Below are 13,839 nucleotides of genomic sequence, written 5' to 3' on the forward strand. Positions count from 1 at the left end.
GTAGACTACGTATCTAAATAGGTAGAAGCAATTGCCACACCCACTAATGATACTAAGACCGTGCTGAAGTTCCTCCAGAAACATATCTTCAGCAGATTTGGCGTCCCCAGAGTACTAATCAGTGACGGAGGCACTCATTTCTGTAATAAACAGCTATACTCTGCTATGGTCTGATATGGAATTAGCCACAAAGTAGCAACTCCATATCACCCACAGACAAATAGGCAGGCTGAAGTCTCTAATGAAGAACTAAAAAGAATCCTGGAATGGATTGTAATTGCCCGTAGAAAGGATTGGGCAAAAAGCTTGGATGATGCTCTATGGGCATACAGAACAGCATTCAAGACTCCTATAGGAACCTCTCCATACCAGCTTGTGTATGGCAAGGCCTATCATTTGCCCGTGGAACTGGAACATAAGGCCTACTGGGCAACCAGATTCCTAAACCTGGATGCTAAGTTAGCTGGAGAGAAAAGATTGCTCCAGCTGAATGAGCTAGAGGAATTCAGACTCAATGCTTTTGAAAATGCTAAAATTTATAAGGAGAAAGCAAAAAAGTGGCATGACAAGAAATTGTCATCTAGAGTCTTTGAGCCAGGACAGAAGGTTCTGCTCCTCAACTCTAGGCTCAGACTATTCCTCGGGAAATTGAAATCCCGGTGGAGGGGACCATATGTGATTACAAGTGTGTCACCATATGGATATGTTGAGCTTCAGGATTTTGACTCTGATAAAAAGTTCATTGTTAATGGACAGAGAATCAAACATTATCTTGAAAGCAATTTTGAGCAAGAATTCTCAAAACTGAGGCTTAAATAAAGCTCAATCAAGGTCCAGCTAAAGACAATAAAGAAGCGCTTGCTGGGAGGCAACCCAGCCATTAGCAAGCTATTTGTTTTAATTAATACTTGTAGAAGTTTGATATAAATTTTCTTCAAAGATTAATCATCAAAATTGAAGGAATTCATAGAGTTACAGAAGGATTCAGCGCAAAAAGCAGAAAAAAGGAGCTCACTGGCAAGAAAACGCCAGTAAGGAGCATTTTGGGCGTTAAACGCCAGAATGGGTACCATTCTGGGAATTTAACGCCAGAATTGCAGCATCCTGGGTGTTTAAAAAAATGCCCAGTAACAAAGGATTTCTGGCGTTTAACGCCAGCCAGGGTACCTGGCTGGGCGTTTAACGCCAGAAAGACAAGGGGGGAGGATTTTGTTTCCCACTTCAAAATTTTTTAAATTTTCATGTTTTGACTCATAATTTTTTGCATAAACATGTTTCAAACTTTCATCATTCACCATCAATTTTCAAAAATTCTACAATTTTCTAAATCTCTTATCAAATTTCTTTCAAATCCTTCCCATATCTTCTTCAAAAACTCAAGTATCTTTTCAATTTCTTTCCAAATCTTTTCCAACTCATCATATCATCTCTTAATTCTTAGATGCATAAACAAATTTTCAGATTTAACCTCTTTATATCTTTTTCATTTAAAAATCTCATCTTTTTCATATCATGATTCTATTTTCTTCCACCAATCATATCTTTATGTCATATCTTTTTCAAAATTTTTGAAATCCCTCCCCTCCACTTATAAATACACATTCGGCCATCCCCTCCTCTCTACCATTCGAATTTGCCTCTCCTCCTCTCTCTCCTCTTTCCTTTCTTTTGCTTGAGGGCAAGCAAACCTCTAAGTTTGGTGTGTTTTTACGTGATCACTGAGCTAAGACTCATCAAGATCATGGCTCCTAAGGGAAAACAAACCAATTCAAGAGGCAAGAAAGAGAATACTCCAAAAAGTCTTTGGAATCAAGAGAGGTTCTTCACCAAAGAACATGTAGACCATTACCATAAAATAATGGGTCTAAGATCAGTGATCCCGGAAGTTAAATTCGATCTGAAAGAATACGAATATCCAGAGATCCAAGAGCAAATTCGAAACAGAGGATGGGGAATTCTAGCTAATCCTGAAACAAGGTTTGGAAGAAACATGGTTCAGGAATTCTATTCAAATCTGTGGCTGACAGATAAGTAGAGAATAACTGGAACCGCCTTTCATACCTACCGAACCATGGTCAGAGGGAGGATTATTTACTTCCATCTGGACAAAATAAGAGAGGTCTTCAAATTGCCTCAACTATAAGATAATCCAGAATCCTTTAATAGGAGAATGGTGAGAGAAGATAAGGGGTTGGACCAAGTTCTAGAGGACATATGCCTCCCTGGAACTAAGTGGATAACCAATTCAAAAGGTGTCCCAAACCAACTCAAGAGAGGAGATCTCAAACCAGTCGCAAGAGGCTGTTGGACTTCATTGGGCGTTCCATACTACCCACTAGCAACCGCTCTGAGGTCACTATCAAAAGAGCGGTGATGATTCATTGTATTATGCTGGGAGACGAAGTGGAGATTTATCATCTGATTTCTTGTGAGATTTACACAATTGCAAATAAGAACTCTACTGAAGCTAAACTGGCATACCCAAGCTTAATTTCTCTGCTATGTAAAGATGCTAGGGTGAGAATGGGAGTAGATGAATTCATCCCAATCGAACACCCAATCACCAAGAAGTCAATGGAAGGACAACAAGTGCAAGACAATTCCATCAAAAGGAGGGCGCAGGAGTTCCTCCCGGAAATCCCTGAAATTGACTACTGGACCCACCTAGAAGCATCTGTCACCAAGCTGCAAGAAGCTGTGGATCAACTTAAGGAAGAACAACAGAATCAAAACTGCATGCTCTGCAAGCTGCTTAAGGAACAGGAGAAGCAGGGGCGTGAGCTACAGGAGCTGAAGCGAAAGAAGCTCTCCCTTGAAGGACCAAACACCCCACAGATTGAAGGAGCATCCACTGCTCAAAATCAAGATTGTTGAGTCCTAACTCTGTGATAACCTTTATTATTAGGAATCTATTTTAAGAGTCATTTATTTTTCTGTTTTTAATTTTTTGTCTTCTATTATTATTGGTTTGCTCTTATATTTATTTTTGAGTCTTATTTTCATTCCATGATTAATAAAATTTAAAGTTTATGTCTTAAAGTTATGAATGTCCTATGAATCCATCACCCTTCTTAAATGAAAAATGTTTTTAATTGAAAAAAGAAAAAGAATTACATGAATTTCGAATTTTAAAACAGATTAATTATTTTGATGTGGTGGCAATACTTTTTATTTTTCTGAATGAATGCTTGAACAGTGCATATTTTTGAATTTGTTGTTCATGAATGTTAAAATTGATGGCTCTTGAAAGAATGATGGAAAAGGAGAAATGTTATTTGATAATCTGAAAAATCATAAAAATGATTCTTGAAGCAAGAAAAAGCAGTGAAAAGCTTGCAGAAAAAAAAAATATATGCAAAAAAAAAATAAAAATAAATAAAAATAAAAAAAGGAGAGAAAAAGAGAAAAAGAAAAAGCAAACAGAAAAAGCCAATAGCCCTTTAAACCAAAAGGCAAGGGTAAAATAAAAAAGATCCAAGGCTTTGAGCATCAGTGGATAGGAGGGCCCACAGGAATAAAATCCTGGCCTAAGCGGCTAAACCAAGCTGTCCCTAACCATGTGCTTGTGGCGTGAAGGTGTCAAGTGAAGAGCTTGAGACTGAGCATTTAAAGTCGTGGTGCAAAGCAAAAAAGAGTGTGCTTAAGAGCTTTGGACACCTCTAATTGGGGACTCTAGCAAAGCTGAGTCATAATCTGAAAAGGTTCACCCAGTTATGTGTCTATGGCATTTATGTATCCGGTAGTAATACTGGAAAACAAAATGCTTTGGGTCACGGCCAAGACTCATAAAGTAGCTGTGTTTAAGAATCAACATACTGAACTAGGAGAATCAATAATACCATCTGAATTCTGAGTTCCTATAGATGCCAATCATTCTGAACTTCAAAGGATAAAGTGAGATGCCAAAACTGTTCAGAAGCAAAAAGCTAAAAGCCCCGCTCATCTAATTAAGATTGATCTTCATAGGTGTTTTTGGAATTCATTGTATATTCTATTCTTTTTATCCTATTTGATTTTCAGTTGCTTGGGGACAAGCAACAATTTAAGCAACAATTTTAGTATGTTTTATTTAGTTTTTATTATATTTTTATTAGTTTTTATTCAAAAATCACATTTCTGGACTTTACTATGAGTTTGTGTATTTTTTTTGTGATTTCAGGTATTTTCTGGCTGAAATTGAGGGACCTGAGCAAAAATCTGATTCAGATGCTGAAAAAGGACTGCAGATGCTGTTGGATTCTGACCTCCCTGCATTCGAAGTAGATTTTCTGGAGCTACAGAAGCCCAATTGGCGCGCTCTCAATTGAGTTGGAAAGTAGACATCCTGGGCTTTCTATCAATATATAATAGTTCATACTTTGCCCGAGATTTGATGGCCCAAAGTGGCGTTCCAAGTCAGCATAGAAATTCTGGCATCAAAACGCCAGAACTGGCATGAAAGCTAGAGTTAAATGCCCAAACTGGCACAAAAGCTGGCGTTTAACTCCAAGAAAGGTCTCTACACGTGAAAGCTTCAATGCTCAGCCCAAGCACACACCAAGTGGGCCCCGGAAGTGGATTTCTACACTAACTATTCTAGCTTACTCATTTTCTGTAACCCTAGGTCACTAGTTTTTTATAAAAACTACTTTTAGTGATTCATCTTGTACCTCATGACACTCTACACATTTTATATTGTATTCTCTATGGCATGAGTCTCTAAACCCCATGGTTGGGGGTGAGGAGCTCTGCTGTATTTTGATGAATTAATGCAATTACTACTGTTTTCCATTCAATTACGCTTGCTTCTATTCTAAGATATTCATTCGCACTTCAACCTGATGAATGTGATGATCCGTGACACTCATCATCATTCTCACCTATGAACGCGTGCCTGACAACCACCTCCGTTCTACATGCAATCAAGCTTGAATGTGTATCTCTAGGGTTTCTAATCTAAGATTGGAACCTTCGTGGTATAGGCTAGAATTATTGGCGGCCATTCCTGAGATCCGGAAAGTCTAAACCTTGTCTGTGGTATTCCGAGTAGGATCTGGGAAGGGATGACTGTGATGAGCTTCAAACTCATGAGTACTTGGCGTAGTGACAGACGCAAAAGGATCAATGGATCCTATTCCAGCATGAGTGAGAACCGACAAATGATTAGCCGTGCGGTGACAGCGCATTTGGACCATTTTCACTGAGAGGACGGATGGTAGCCATTCACAACGGTGATCCACCAACATACAGATTGCCATGGAAGGAGCCTTGCGTGTGTGAAGAAGAAGGCAGTAGGAAAGCAGAGATTCAGAAGACAGAGCATCTCCAAAACCTCAACCTGTTCTCCATTACTACATAACAAGTATTTATTTCATATTCTTTTACTTTTCACAATTAAATCTGAGAATTATTGATATCTTGACTAAGAGTTACAAGATAGCCATAGCTTGCTTCAGGCCGACAATCTCCGTGGGATCGACCCTTACTCACGTAAGGTATTACTTGGATGACCCAGTGCACTTGTTGGTTAGTTGTGCGAAATTGCAAAAGTATGATTGTAATTTCGTGCACCAGTCACTTATGCAATTCAGCTGGAATTTTCATAGAAGGAGTCATCCCATTGAGGAGGACAAGCCCATCACCAAGAAGAGGATGGAGCAAACAAGAGAGCCAGCACATGGACCACAGCAAGAGCATGTGGAGCTAACTCAACAAGGAATCCCTGAGATGCCTCAAGGGATGCATTTTCCTCCCCAAGGCTATTGGGACCAATTGTACACTTCTCTGGGAGAACTAAGCTCCAGCATGGATCAATTAAGGATGGGACATCAAGAGCATTCCACCATTCTCCATGACATAAGAGAAGATCAAAGAGCCATGAGGGAAGAACAACAGAGGCAGGGGCGTGACTTAGAGGAAATCAAGCACTCCATTGGATCCTCCAAAAGGAGTAGTGGCAGCCATCACTAAGGTGGATTCGCTCCCTTAATCCCCTGTTGCCTATGTTATTTTTCTGTTTTCCATGTATTTTATCTTATTGTCTATTTCTAGTACATGATCATCTGTCTTTATGTCTTAAAGCTATGAAATATTCCATGCATCTCTCATCTTGCTTAAAAGAAAAATTATTTTGAAAGAAAAGTAAGATGAATGAATTTTGACTTATATATTAAGAATAGTTCAATTATTTAATGTGGTGTCATTACTTTTATTTTCTGAATGCATGACTAAACAATGCATATTTGATGTTGGAGTTAAAGAATGTTGGCTCTTGAAAGAATGATGATAAGAGTGAAGTATTATTGATGATCTGAAAAATCCAAAAATTGATTCTTAAAGTAAGAAAAGCAGCAAATAGCAATAAAAGAAAAAAACATATGCGAAAAAAAAGAGTCAAGCAGAAAGAGAAAGAAACAGAAAAAGCCAATAGCTCTTAAAACCAAAAGGCTAGAGCAAAAAGCCAATAGCTCTTTAAGCCAAAAGGCAAGAGCAAGGATCCAAGGCTTTGAGCATCAATGGTTAGGAGCGCCTAAAAGAAATAAAATCTTGGCCTGAACAGTTCAAATGAGCTACTTCCCTGACTATATGCTTGTGGTGTGAAGGTGTCAAATGAGACTGAGCAGTTAAAGTCGTGGTCCAAAGCAAAGAGTGTGCTTAAAGTGTCTGTGGCATTTATGTTTCCAGTGGTAATACTGGAAAACAAAGTGCTTAGGGTCACAGCCAAGACTCTAAAGAAGCTGTATTCAAGAATAAAAAAAAACTTAGCTAGGAGAATCAATAATATCATCTGGATTCTGATTTCCTAAAGATGCCAATCATTCTGAGCTTCAATGGAAAGTGAGATGCCAAAACTATTGAGAAGCAAAAAGCTACTAGTCCCTACTCATCTAATTGAAACTGAGCTTCATTGAGAACTCTGAGATTTATTATATCCTTCTCTTCTTTTTATCCTATTTTGTTTTTGGTTGCTTGGGGACAAGCAACAGTTTAAGTTTGGTGTTCTGATGAGCGGATATTTTATACGCTTTTTGGCATCATTTTCATATAGTTTTCATTATGTTTTGTTTAAGTTTTATTAAGTTTTCATAAGTTTTAGTGTAAAATTCATATTTTTGGATTCTACTTTGAGTTTATGTGTTTTATGGTGATTTCAGCCATTTTCTGGCTGAAATTGAGGAGCTTGAGTAGAAGTCTTATTTAGAGACAAAGAAAGGACTACAGATGCTGTCAAGATCTGACCTCTATGCACTCGAAGGAGCTTTCTTGGAGCTACAAAAGTCCAAATGGAACTCTCTCAACGGCTATGGAAATCTAACATCCAGGGCTTTTCAGAAATATATAATAGTCTATACTTTGCTTTGGAAATGAAGTCCCAAAACTGGCATTCAACAACAGCCAACAGCCTCATTCCTGGCGTCCAGCGCCCACAGGGAAGTAGCTGGCGTCCAACGCCCAAAAGGGAGCCCATGGGTGGCGTTCAACGCCTCTAAGGGGTACTCGCTCATGAGAGACACTCAAGCTCAGTCCAAACACTCACCAAGTGGGCCCCAGAAGTGGATTTTTGCACTATCAACTTAGTTTATCTTATTTCTGTAATTCTTAGTTAGCGGATTAGTATATATATATATATATACAAGAGTTCACCCTTGTTAAGGACTCTGGCCCATTTTACGTTTTTCATTGTATTTTTCTATCAACATAAGACACTAACCTCCTAAGGTTAAGGTTAGAAGCTCTTCTGAGTTTCATGGATTAATAATATTACCGTTCTAGTTCAATATGTCTACTGTATGAATCCCCACACTTTTGTACAACTGTACCAGCAAGTGCACTGGGTCGTTCAAGTAATACCTGAGTGAGTCAGGGTCGATCCCACGAGGATTGTGGTTTGAAGCAAGCTATGGTTACCTTGCAGGTCTTAGTCAGGCAAAATCAAGAAGTCATTGATTTGAAGTTGTAAAAGGAATAATGTATAAATTACATTTTATATTAAATGGAATCAGTAATAGGAATATAGTTAAATATTGGAGTTGCTTTGTCTTTCTGAATTAACTCTGGTATTACTGTCTTCTTTCCTTGTGAATGATCTCTTCTATGGCAGGCTATGTGTGATCAACGCCATTGCTCGTGGCCATTGAACTCCTCTGCTCCAGATCAAACACCATTGCCCGTGGTCATGCAATCTGACGGAGGGTGAAGCTCTAGCAGTTCATTCTCTTGGCGATCCTACTCAAAATGCCACATACAAGTTTGAATCTTCCGGATCAGAGAATGCTGCTCCTTTGGATTCTAGCCTCTACCACAGAGACCCTAATATCCTCAGAAATTGGCTGAACTGGTGTCTCGAGAAGTTCCCAACGAAGTCGTGGATTAGCCGTCTAAGAGATGTATAATCAAGCTGGCGGTTCGTGCTTTCCAGCCACGTATTCACACAAACCCAAGTAGACACGGGTGTTTATCAGGCATGCAGTCCTAGTATGATGAACAGAGCTGATTGTCACTGATCATCCTATTCACCATGTTGAAGAACGAGTATACATCTTAGAGATAAATCAAACACGGATCGAAGAGAAACAGTAATACTTTTATTAATTCATAGGACTCAACAGGGCTCCTCCCCTCAACCTAGGTGGTTTAGAAACTCATAATGAAAGAAAATACAATGGTGTTAAACGAAAATATTGTGAATGATGGTAAAAGTTTCCGAATAACATGAATCTAATCCTTTAAATACTAAACAAATGACTAGTAAGGGTAAAACAGTCTTTTTAGTGCTAAAATCCACTTCTGGGGCCCACTTGGTAAGTGTTTGGGATGAGCTTTGATGAGATCCATGTGCTATGAGGCCTCTAAGGCATTAAACACTGGCTAGGGGGTCCTCTTTGGGCATTTGGATGTTGGTCTCTGCTTTTTGGGCGCTGGACGCCTGAAAGGGGCCAGGAGGCTGGTGTTAGACATAAGTTTTGGGCCTTTTAATCTGAAGCAAAGTATGGAATATTATAGATTACTGAAATGTTCTGGAAGTCAGCTTTCCATAGCCATTGCAAACGCTCCATTTGGACTTCTGTAGCTCCAGAAAAACTCTTCCGAGTGCAAGGAGGTCAGATCTTGACAGCATCTGTAGTGCTTTCTCTGTCTCTGAATCAGGCTTTTGCTCCAGCTCCTCAATTTCAGCCAAAAATTATCTGAAATTGCACAAAAACACAAAAACTCATAGTAGAATCTAAAAAAGTGAATTTAACACTAAAACCTATAAAAACTTAATAAAAACTAAACAAAATATATTAAAAACTGTATGAAAACGATACCAAAAAGCGTATAAAATATCCGCTGATCAATGTCAGATTCGATTCTCTTATGCATTCTCGTTCTTCATCTGATGAATTGAGGGTGACAATCATCCTTGTTCTACATGAATTCCGTGTGAGTCCTGACCCAGATAGCGTTGAACCAAAGTTAGAGATTGCATTGCGGATTCCAATAAAGCAACTGAGCAACTTTGGATACGTGACATGAAATCCCGTTGACTATAGGTATGTGAGGTCTCTGTGGCATTAAGGCTAGAGTCAGAGAAGCAGCACTTTCTGATCCAGAAGATCTGCCTTGTCTGTGGCACCTTGAGTAGGATCATAAAGGGGAGTGGATTACTTAGAGCTTCATCTTCTGCTACAGTGAGAAACCTAGAGATGGCTTGATGAGAGGACATGAGTCATTTCAACGTGGTGGATTGCTGTAGTAGAGGAGGTTAACTTGATAAGAGGACATGAGTTAATCACTTACGGCTACCATTGAAGGAATCAGAAAGTTATTGAAGTATACAGTAAGAAAAGTTAATCCGGAAAGACAAAGCATCTCCGAAGCCTCAACCGTTCTCATACCATTGATTTCTCATCTATCTAGTAATATTTTATTTATCTATTTTGTTTTATGCATTTTCTATGACAAACTATAATTTCTATCTGCCTAAATAAGATCTGCAAGGTAACCACTGCTTGCTCAAACCAACAATCTCCGTGGGATCGACCCTCACTCACCTGAGGTATTACGTGGACGACCCGGTATATTTATTGATCTATCTGTGTGAATTCTGCAGAGCTAGTTCCGTGCACCATTCAGTCATACCACATACTATGAACAGGATCCTGTCTCTAGAGCATGTTGAACTAATTCATGAGAGCACATGAAGGAAGTTCACCATGAGGGGTGAAGATCTGAGCCCCTATCAAACTCCATAAAGGAGCTGTCCGTCAAGCTAATGACGATAAAGAAGTGCTTGTTGGGAGGCAACCTAACCATACAGTACTTTTATCTTCTTTTAAGTTATTTTAAGTCCATTTGAGTCTGAGTTCTTACTTTTTATTTTCCATTCATTGTCATATTTTCCTAGTTTGCATAACGTTTGTGATCATGTGTAGCACTTAGACTAGAAATAGGAAGGCGTAGGAGAGAAAACAGAACACCCTAGATTTGGAATTATGTTACCAGGAAGGCTATTAGTGGTCCTCTGATTAATTTCATTAACTATTGTGGCTAATTAACCCATCTGAATCTCCAAGTTCTTGATTAATGTTCTGGTTTCATGTATAAAGCTTGCCATTAGTGCTTCCAAATTAGTGTTCTTCTCAGACTGAGGAGTTGCTTACTGAGATAACTGAAACTGGTGGTTATTGAAATTGTTCTGATGGAAACTGCCCTGAGAATTATTATTAAAATTCTGTGGCCTCTGAGGTTGCTCTCTCCACCCTAAATTTGGGTGATTTCTCCAGCCCTGATTATAAGTCTTAGCATATGGATCATTATTGGGGTTTCTAGGATCACTCCCATGTAGTTGACCTGTTCAGAAGAAGATGGAGCATAATCATAATTCTCATTTTGCATAAAATTACCTGTCATGTCATAAGGGACCTCTTGAGGTGTATTATGGGTGTTGATAGCTGAAACTTGCATTCCACTCAACCGTTGAGTAATTAGATTTATTTGCTGAGACAAAAGCTTGTTCTGAGCAAGAAGAGCATCAACAGCTTCCACTTCCAAAATGCCTCTCTTCTGAGGGGTCTCAGAGGTCACAGGATTCCTGTTGAAGGAATATAAGTATTGGTTGTTAGCAACCAACTCAATAAGCTCAATAGTCTCCTCTAGTATCTTCTTCATGTGCAAAGTACCACCTGCAGAATTATCTAAGTGCATCTTGGACATTTCACATAAACCTTCATAGAAGATATCCAACTGAGTCCATCTAGAGAACATGTCTGGAGGGTATTGCCTAGTTGGTAGCTTGAATCTCTCCCAAGCTTCATAAAGGGTCTCACCATCCTTCTGTCTGAAGGTTTGAAACTCCACCCTTAGCTTAGTCAGCTTTTGAGGTGGGAAAAATTTAGTCATAAATCCAGTGATAACCTTGTCCCAAGTATCCAGACTCTCCTTGGGTTGAGAATCTAACCACAGCTTTGCTCTATCCTTTACAGCAAATGGGAAGAGCATGAGTTTGTATACCTCAGGATTCACTCCATTGGTATTCACTGTATCACAAATCTGCAGAAAATCAGAGATAAATTGGTTTAGGTCTTCCTGAGGGAGCCTATGATATTGGCAATTCTGTTGCACAAGAGTAACTAGTTGTGGCTTCAGTTCAAAGTTGTTTGCAGCTATAGGAGGCACCACAATACTTTTTCCATAAATATCTGCATTAGGAGCAGTGTAAGAGCCAAGCACTCTTCTAGGTTGCTCATTCCCATTCAGATTTGCAATATTAGCATTAATTAGCAGCATTATTATGATCCATATTGGACTCTGCAGCCTTGTAAAGTCTTGCTTATTGCAAACGCCACCTCAAAGTCCTTTCAGGTTCAGGATCAAAGTCTAACAGAGGTTCTTTGTCCCTGTTTCTACTCATAAACAGACAGAAGACAAGAAAAGATGGGACTCTCTACGTCAGAGTGTAGACAAATCCCAGTGAGGTAACCTATGTGAAGAAATAAAATAAAATACTTACTACTTAATGCTAAAAAATTCGAAAATAATGATCAAAAGCAAGCAAAAAAAAATTCAAAATTTTCAAGGAATTTAAACAGAAGAATTAAAATAAAATTAACTAGGTAACACCAAACTTAATTTCAGAAATTAAGGAAAAATAATGGCAATAAAATTCGAAAATTAAAGAGAAAAAATAAATAAAATTAAAACTAAAATGCCTAATCTAAGCAATCAAACAACTAATAGTTGTTAATCACAGTCAATCCCCGGCAACGGGCCCAAAAACTTGGTGCGGAATTTATAACCACAAACTAACCGGCAAGTGCACCGGGTCGTACCAAGCAATACCTCAGGTGAGTGAGGGTCGATCCCACGAGGATTGATGGATCAAGCAACAATGGTTAAGTGATTGGCTTAGTCAGACAAATAGAAAATGGTGTTGAAGGTTCAAAAGCATTAACAGTAAATTCAAAATATGAGAAAGCAATCAGTAAACAAGTTGTGAATAATATACAGAGAAACAGTTAAGGCTTCAGAGTTATCTATTTTCCAGATTGACTTTTCTTACTAACTATTTTAATCATGCAAGATTTATTTCATGGCAAACTATAAGTGACTAAACCCTAATTCCTTAGACCTTTTTAGTCTCCTCTAACCTTCATCAATTGCCAATTCCTTGGTCACTTAATTCCAATTAGAGGGTGAAGTTCAATTCTAGTTTATATGCCACAAAAACCCTAATTACCCAAATATAAGAGGATTATATGTCACGTATCCCGTTAAGTCCAGATAATTAGTGATTTAGGAGAATATGTTTTCAAGCTGTTGTTCAAGTAAAGAGCTTTTCCAAGTTATACAAGAACTCAATTAGAAAAAGGGTCATACTTCTGTTCCACCCAGATTCATAAAATAAAGAACGAAAGCAATTCCTGAATTATAAATCAGTACATGAATTAAAATAGAAAAATAATAGTATCAATCCATACAATAGACAGAGCTCTTAACCTTAACAGTGGAGGTTTAGTTGCTCATGATTCAGAGAGAAAACTAGGATTTTGAAAAACTATAAATTGCGGAATGAGGTCGAAGAGAAGAGAAGAGCCCGAAGGGATGATTCTTTTCCCTTTTATATCTAATCCAAATTAATGTAAAATATATTTTCTAAGAATTAAATAATATCTTTTTCTATTTATAAAAGGAATAAATTTTAATCAAAATTGATTAAATGCTTCTCGTGCAGCCTCTGGACGAATTGGGGACCACTTGATTCATTAAGGTCCACGCTGAACTTGGAAATTCTAAAGTTCAACGTGGAGTAGTGTACGTATCTAACCCCTTTGAAGCTTTGAACTGGCACTGAACTTGGAAGGAGCTAAGTTCAGCGTGGAGGAGGCAGAGGCTTCTTTATTGGTTTCCCTTGAGTCCACGTTGAACTTGGATTAACCCAAGTTCAGCGTGGGGTGATGCGGGATTCTTCCCTTGGAGCGTTGGGTTGGTAATGAACTTGGAAAGAGACAAGTTCAGCGTGGAGGAGGCCGAATCAGATTTCCTTTGCATCCTTCAAGCTGGCGCTGAACTTGACCATTGTCAAGTTCAGCGTGGAGGTCACGCTTGTATTTCCTGGCAGGTGTTGATGCTAGCACTGAACTTGAATAATTTCAAGTTCAGCATGGAGGAGGCAGCTTACATTCTTCACTCTCTCCATTCTCTAGCCTTGACTTAAACTCTGCAAAATTCGTCCAAAATGCTACCTGAAATAAACAGAATTGCACACAACTCAAAGTAGCATTCATAGTGGCTAAAATAGATTAAATTTTGGTTAAACTTAGCTATTCAAGTGCAAATTCACAAGAAAAAGACAGAGAAGATGCTCACGCATCACCCCCT

The sequence above is a fragment of the Arachis ipaensis genome, chromosome B05 (genome assembly GCF_000816755.2).
Source record: "Arachis ipaensis cultivar K30076 chromosome B05, Araip1.1, whole genome shotgun sequence".
NCBI classification, from domain to species: Eukaryota; Viridiplantae; Streptophyta; class Magnoliopsida; order Fabales; family Fabaceae; genus Arachis; species Arachis ipaensis.